The sequence below is a fragment of the Sorex fumeus genome, unplaced genomic scaffold, assembly GCF_029834395.1.
Source record: "Sorex fumeus unplaced genomic scaffold, SorFum_2.1 ptg000063l, whole genome shotgun sequence".
NCBI classification, from domain to species: Eukaryota; Metazoa; Chordata; class Mammalia; order Eulipotyphla; family Soricidae; genus Sorex; species Sorex fumeus.
This window is the reverse complement of record NW_026606120.1, coordinates 67,375,710-67,383,763: the sequence shown is the minus strand read 5'-3', so window position 1 is coordinate 67,383,763 and position 8,054 is coordinate 67,375,710. Positions and strand designations below refer to the sequence as shown.

The window sequence follows — 8,054 nt, the reverse complement described above, 5'->3', positions numbered from 1 at the left end:
GTTTGTGTGTCTGTGTGCACATAAAGTGCCTCAGAAAAAATGCTAACTAAACTGGTAAATAATTCTGATTCATGAGTTTTTGAATAATCTTTTCATTTTATTTTTTTCCTGTATTAACAAATTGAGTAAGGGATATGCATATTTCTAGAATTTTTATAAACTCTTCTCTAAGGACATAAAAAGCATATTAATTTTTTATGCTCCTTGAAAGCATACATAAGTGGTAGAAGCAAAGATTAGGGGAATAGAACTTCATAAACAGTGTTATGAAAAGCAAATAATTAGAATACATTGGCTTCTTTTTCAAACGAGGAAATATGTGAAAAGTGTATTCATGCCTTGTAAAATTTCAAACAAGGTGTAGATATCCTTGTAAGTTAAACCTTCTTGAGAAACTAAATGGGGGAAGGGTCAAATCTTAATAAAGTTGTAGAGATGTGAAGGGCTTGAGAATTCTTAACTGTGTGACAAATACTATGATAAATCCTCCGTGAAGCAAATATTATTAGTCTCCCACTTTAAAGATGAAATAATATCTCAGAGAGGTAAGACAGCAGGTGCAAGAGACACAAAGGAAGCCAGCATTCAACTAAGACAGCCTGACTTAAGTGCCTGTGGCCAAACTATTGCCAGAAATATTTTTTGGGGGAAATTCACATTTCAGACCAGTGGAATAAAAATGAAGGAAGGCTATGCAGAATATTTTATTTGTTTATTGGATCTAAAGATGAGATGGGAGTATAGCATTGCAATTGGTAGCTCTGGAATGGTATAAATTGAACAGGGTTAGTAGGTGTAATCTTTTAGCATTCCTATAACTTACAGGCATTGCTGATGAAACCTAATCCTTTTTCTGATTGATATAATGGAAAGGGGGAATTCTGATCCCTGAGACAGTGTACTCATCTTACAGAGATAATTATAGTTTTAGTAATAGAGTATTCTTTTTTAAAAAAAATTCTATTATAGACAAAATTCTATTATAGACAAAAGCCACAACTGTTGATAAGATACATGAAATTGATTAGATAACAAAGTTCCAATATTAAAATGGATAAGTATTAAAAGATAAATTTTTAATGTGAAAATTGTTATATTTCATGGGGTTGCTAAGTCCTTGTGTATTAATTTACTAAACTGTTTGTTGCTATTCGAGACTTTTGATGCTGGTAGGGTCCTCTGGGGTTTTACGTGAAACAGAGAGTAGAGAGAAGGCAGCCTTGTGAAGGGGATCTGCTGCTTTCTCCTGATTTACCCCTACCACCTGGGGAAAGGCTGGGAAATCTAACCCCGATACAAGACTTTGATGAGCACCTACATGGCACGGACAAGTCCTGCCAGGTGCACTTGGCAGTCATCAAGTGCACTTGTTCTGCACTGCATGGGAGCTGATCCTTGCCATTGATTTCTCTGGAAGCCTTGGACTCAGGCTGGAGCTAGAAATTGTTCTTTGCCGAAAAAAAAAATCAGTCCTAGAACTTATCCAGGTCTTTTGGGTCCTTCTCCTTTCTCTCAGAAAAGAATTACAGGAGGAAAGGAGAAATGTAGCAAAAAAAAAAAAACATTTTATGTAGAGTCTTTGAGGAAAGAGAGGAAAGAAGAAAGACCCACTCATGAGAGAAGGTGGGTTTCTCTAAAGAAGGAGAGAGCCTAAAATAGCCTTTGAGTCCGGCTTTTATATGAATGTTCTTCAGTTTGCTTTGGCCTGGAATTTTTTGCAGATGTAAGGGTTGATTAGATATTGTCATAAAGGAATAACTTTGAAGTTTTAGTGAATCTCCTTCAAGTCCTTATTACAGTTTTTTGTCTCTGCTAAAGTTTGTCCTCTCTGTATGGGGTCTAGCCTCCTTAGGGTCTGAAGTAGTGCCAGGTGAAGGTCTTACCAGGCCTTAATTCCTGTGCTCACAAGGTGGACTTTAATAGCCTTGAGACTATTGGTTTTATTACTTCCCAAGAATTCACTGCCATGGAGTGGGGGCCCTTCCCTATCAACCCACCAGCCTCACTTCTATATTATTGCTTCTGTTTATTGAGTTTAGTTGGCTTCTATGTTACTTTTCCATCTAATTTGGTGTGCTTCTGCTGAAATACACTATTCTAAGACAACAAATAAAAATGGAGGGACTATCTATATTAATTTAACTTGGCAGTACTTAGGTCTTTCTCCTGACTCTGAGGTCAGGGTTCAATCCTGGCAGGGTTTGGGTAATTGTAAGGGAAGTCAGGGATCCAGGGCGGGTGGGTTCAAGGCAAGCACCTCCTTACTGTACTATCTCTTTTCTCCACGTTTTGAGAAAAGTAGCAGGTCACAGAAGAACTTTTATCATTCAGAAAACAAACAGTAAAATTATGGGCTAAAATTTAAATGAAAAATAGTCTTCCTAAAATTTATTCTAATAATAAAAGAACACTTTGGTGACATGCAGAGCCTGGCAAGCTCAACATGGCATATTTGATATGCCAAAAACAGTGACAACAAGTCTCTCAATGGAGACGTTACTGGTGCCCACTCAAGCAAATTGATGAACAATAAGACGACAGTGCAGTGCAGTGCTACTTATAACTTTTATATGCTTTATACATGTAAATATCAAAGGAAATAAAAAATTTTAAATTTATGAAAAGTTATTGTATATAGAAGGAAAAAGTGCAAGCTCTGGAATGTCAGAAAACACAGTATCAGATATTTTACGCAGATGACAGTCTTGCTAAAATGAGAAAGGAATTTGAAGAAATATTGATAAAACACAAGGGCATAGTGAATTAGATTGTGGAAAGGGCATAGAACAGAGCAGAGATAATAGCAATTAGAGAAAGTCAGAAATATTTAGAGAACACAAAAATTATGCTTACTTATAATTGATTTCTATCCTTGCCACTAAAACAGGTAAAACCACACAATGCATACGGTACAGAAAAAAACAATATTCAGAAGCAGAGTTTTTCTAAAATGAATAAAACCATGGATATAAAAATGGAGAGAATGCTTTGGTTCAAGGCTAAGAACTGTTCAAGAAAGAATGACAATCAATCAGTCACAGCTTTGGAAAGATGGCAGAGCAAAATAAATAAATAAATAATAAAAGGCAAAGGAAAAAGATCTCTTTGGTTCCAGAAAATCTTCTGAAAGAGAGGAAGGCTTATTTGTTCCCCAAAGTCCTCCACCCCCACCCCCAGGCAAAAAGACACTTAACAGAAAAACTGGAGCAGAGGGGGAAATAGGGACTGAGGCTTAAACAACTGGAATAGTTTCTATTTGATTCTTTGAGGCTAGTGAACCCAAGGGTACGTCAATCAACTATAGTTGAAACCTCAGGGCTTGGAAGTAACAGATCGCCATTTCTTTAAGTCCTTTGTGGTACCAATCTAAAGGAGAAAAGAAGTGAGTTTACTGGTGTAAAGAACGACTATAATACTGTGAAGTTGTTTTTAGTGGTGTCTTTGTCAAAATCACACCTCAAAGCATTAAAGCACTTCATACATGGTCATACTAAGCAATTTGAGTCAGAAGGAGAAGTATAAATATTTTTTCTGTGGATTCTAAGGGCACAGAGTAAGGAAATAAGCAGTAGCCAATGATAATAGACCCTGAGAGCCTGCTAAGAGTTTGTGTAGGGGATGGAGGAGCAGAGATGAGAGGGGAACTAGAGGCAGTGTGAGGCAGGCAGGTAGATAGAAGAGGGCCCACAGCTATGGGGTTTCTGAGAAGTAATAAAACAAACATTGAAGTGTAAGAATTAAGGCTTAGGCCTGATTCCTGGGCCAGTGAGGACCCTGAGGAGGCTGGACCCCACACAGACACAAATTTCATTAGAAACAGATTGCAGTTAAGGACCTGAAGGAAATTTACACACCTGAATGACACCTCCCTCCCCCCCAACACACACACCTCTGCCAGAGGAGCTCCAGACCAAGATAGCCCCACCAAGACAGCCTGAGAAAGAGCCATTTAAGAGCCCATCTTAAAGGTCATTCGAAGCTCGCTCTGCCTTTGCAGAAGCCCATGTTCTCTCTTGAACAAATCTCTCTCTCCCTCCTCTCTCTCTCTTTTCTCTCTCTCTCTTTCTCTCTCTCTCTCTCTCTCTCTCTCTCTCTCTCTCTCTCTCCCCTCTTTCTCTTTCCCCTTCCTCAAAAACCCTTCAAATAAAGTATTTTTTACTTCATTGCTTGTTCACTTCTGAAATTCTTTTCTGAGAACTAGTACAAAGGTCTAGGACTGACTTTCCTTTTCTGCAGAGAGTACTTCCTCTCTCCAGCCTGAGTCCATGGCTCTCCAAGAGAAACCTTGGGTGGTAGGGATTAACTTGCATGCAGAGAATAACAAACAGAGGTCAAGTGTGAAGAACAAACTTGACCGTCACCTGGTGGAACTGGCAGGGCCCTGGCCTGTGGCATGCAGGGCCTCCTCCGCAGACTTTACCAGTTCTAGCCTTCCCAGTCTTGGTGTGGCAGAGGCAGGATCGAGAGAAAGTGACAACTTTTCCTCCTCACCTCACATAAAGTCACCAGTGGAGGCCCATTGACTTTAGTGGTGAGGGAATGTTGGCACTTTGCTGGTGAGTATGGTGCTGTGACATTGTAGTCCTAAAATGTTGGTATTCACACTATAGTAAATCACAGTGCCTAAACTGGAAAATTAATGTTTCATATAGTGGAAATGTATGTGATCTGGGAATTCCCAAATCTGATTTTATCCAGGAGCTCATTTTGAAACATGAAGTGTCCTAAGATTAAAATTATGCCTCTGATACACAGAGTATTGAGAAGTGTCTGACTAAATTTGGAGTATTTACTTGGAAGTCCTAATTCAGGAAATAGCTTACCCAGGGAAGAATGCCCATGTGATCACAAGGTTTTTGTAGCCTGTCAATTTCTCAGTGGCCCAGGAAGTCTACCCAGAGTAGACATCCTCAAGAAGATGAGCTGACTGTGACTTGACATGAATGTACCTGTCAGGTCGTCTGGCAACCAAATCAAATCCAGAGTATCAGAAAGCATAATGCATTCAAAGCAAGGATTTCTTCCCTTTTGTGTGTGTGTGTGTGTGTGTGTGTCACAACTGGCGATGTACAGGGGTTACTCCTGGCTCTCCACTAAGGAATTACTCCTGGCGGTGTTCAGGGAACCATATGGGATGCTGGGAATCGAACCCAGGTCGGCCGTATGCAAAGCAAACACCCTACCCACTGTGTTATTGCTTCAGCCCCGCAAGGATTTCTTTTGTGTGTGTGGATAAAGAGAATGTTATTATTATCCAGCAACTTCAAAGAGCATTATTTCCCATTGCATCTTCAGAAATTGGAGGAAAAGGGTCAAGGAAAAGATGGTGACATCCATGCAAGCACTTTGCATTATAGCCCCAATTTTAAAACAAAGTTTCTGTTTTTATTCCATGTTGGTCACTATTGCCTTCTATGAAATGAGCAAAGAATCATGCAATGAAGGGAGGGCATCTCTCTCTAGGGATTTAACGTTGGTGAATGAAGACTCAAAGATGCTCGAAAAAGCAGTAGGACAAGCCCATGGGGCATCCTTGAGACTGGACCTTGTTTTGAAAAAAAAACTTGAAATATAATTAGCAATTAGCAAGAAAAGTACAAAAACATTTTAGAACTAAGGACATTGACTGAAAGATGCCTTGGTTAATTTACTGTTATTTCAGGACACAAAATCTAAGTCTTACAATCACCCCTCTCGGAGAGCCCGGCAAGCTACCGAGAGTATTCGATATGCCAGACACAGTAACAACAAAGTCTCCAATGGAGACGTTACTGGGCCCGCTCGAGCAAATCGATGATCAACGGGAGGGCCTTTACCTTTACCTTACAATCTGAGTAGGACTAAAAAATGAGATAAAAATCTTGCCCAGAAAGTTCAATTTGCCTTTATAATTCTCAGTAACATTTTAGAAGATATTAGAACTAGATTTTCAAAATCTTGAGAAAAGTGAATAGAAAGATTTCATATTTCACCAGATTAGTTTTCTTTTAAAATGAACTAGAAATACAATGTCCATATAAAGGAGCTTAGAGAAAAATTGTACTCTGATGGATTGATTGAATAAACACCATTTTGAAATCTAGCCAGCGAGAAAAGAGAAAGTGCAGTAGCAGGAGAATCAAAATAGTATATTAGAAATTTGAAAGGTAAGTTATATAAAAATAGTTGTGATTAGTGAACATATATAAACATAAATTTGAGTACATATTATGACTTGAAAGTACATATTAAGTGTTATATAGAATATAATGTGAAGAATAATATATTATATTATAATATAGACTACAATATAATGTATTCAATTTGATGATCTAAAATATTAACTGTAGCACTGTCCTCCCGTTGTTCATCGATTTGCTCGAGCAGGCCCAGTAACATTGTGAGACTTGTTACTGTGTTTGGCATATTGAATACGTCACGGGTAGCTTGCTAGGCTTTGCCATGTGGGCAAGATACTCTCGGTAGCTTGCTGCGCTCTCTGAGAGGGTGGGGGAATAGAATTCGGGTTGGCCGAGTCGGACGTGTGCAAGGCAAATGCCCTACCCGCTGTGCTATTGTTCCAGCCAAAATATTAACTATTTAAAATTAATAATGAAAAGGAACCAATCAAAGTAACTAATCAAAATTAATCCAAAATTAATATCAATTAGATATTCTTAAAGTAGACAAATTTGTAAATAAAAAATAAAAATATTATTTTTCCTTTTGGGGTCACACCCAACATTGCTTAGAACTTACTCTGGGATCTATGCTCAAAAATCACTCCCATTGGGCTCAGATGATCATATGAGGTACCATAGATCAAATCTGGGTCAATGTATGCAAAGCAAGTTTCTGACCATTGAATTATCACTCCAGTCCTTAACTGTATTATTTTAAAGGTATGAGTTATAAAAAGTTAAACACCAGAAAGCCAGCAATTTTAATTCAAATGTTTTAAATTAGCACTGTGGCACTGTCCTCCCATGGTTCATAGATTTGCTCGAGTGGGAACCAGTAATGTTTCCATTGTGAGAGGTGTTGTTACTGTTTTTGGCATATTGAATATGCCACGGGTAGCTTGCCAGACTCTGCCGTGTGAGCGGGATCCTCTTGCTAGCTTGCTGGGCTCTCCGAGAGGGATGGAGGAATTGAACCCAGCTTTGTCCTGTGCAAGGCAAACGCCCTACCCGCTGTGCTATTGCTTCAGTCTTTTGCTTTGCGCAGTGGTAGAATCGTAGTCAATGAGGTTTATTCAAGGTGCTATTATTGCTAATTGAAAACTTGAAACATTTAAATTAGCAGAAAGGATAAAAGCAAAAGATAGCAAAAGCAAACTAAAAAACTCACAAGGAAAATATTTACAAATAAAAACTACTAAAAGCAGTACAAAACACAAGCACCTGAAAATTAAATTAAAAAATAATTCTATTAAGTAAATCCAGAGGTCAATATGTGAGTCCAATGGAAAATTCAAAGCATTAAGAAACTTACACACCAGGATGAATTTTGTTGGTGAAAATGGACATACTCTGACTTTTGCATTTTCTACTAGGAACTAGATTTTTTTCCCAGTAGTTAGCATTCATATTTAATTATGCTTTTAAAAATAAGCTAGGGGTTGTCCTGATGCAGAAGATGGAATTTTTACTCTTTCTTTTTTTCTTTCTTTCTTTCTTTCTTTCTTTCTTTCTTTCTTTCTTTCTTTCTTTCTCTCTCTCTCTCTCTCTCTTTCTTTCTTTCTTTCTTTCTTTCTTTTTCTTTGTGAGAGACTGGTTGAGGAATGAATAAGAACTAATTCTGGCTAAGAAGATGGAAGGAGAGCTATAATAAAAACTTTTAGGCAAAATTTCCTTTGTTCTTGTGAGAGTTTTAAAAAAAAAGTCAATGGTGAATGAGAAAACATGGTACTCTAATTGCTACAGATATAGGGAATTTGTCCTAGAATTTAATCTTCTAATGGGGTCACAAAGTTGAGAGATATTAAAAAGCTAGGACCTTGAAAATCTCCTGGAGGGGGAAAAATAATAACCCTAAATTCCTGCCTTACCTATATGCTTCCTTCTATGTTAACT

General features: G+C 38.0%; 1 pseudogene; it reads left to right on the top strand.

Moving 5' to 3' along the window:
• The first annotated feature begins 7,194 nt into the window (after window positions 1-7,194).
• On the top strand, window positions 7,195-7,277 carry LOC130036219 (uncharacterized; annotated as a pseudogene).
• Window positions 7,278-8,054: the final 777 nt, after the last annotated feature.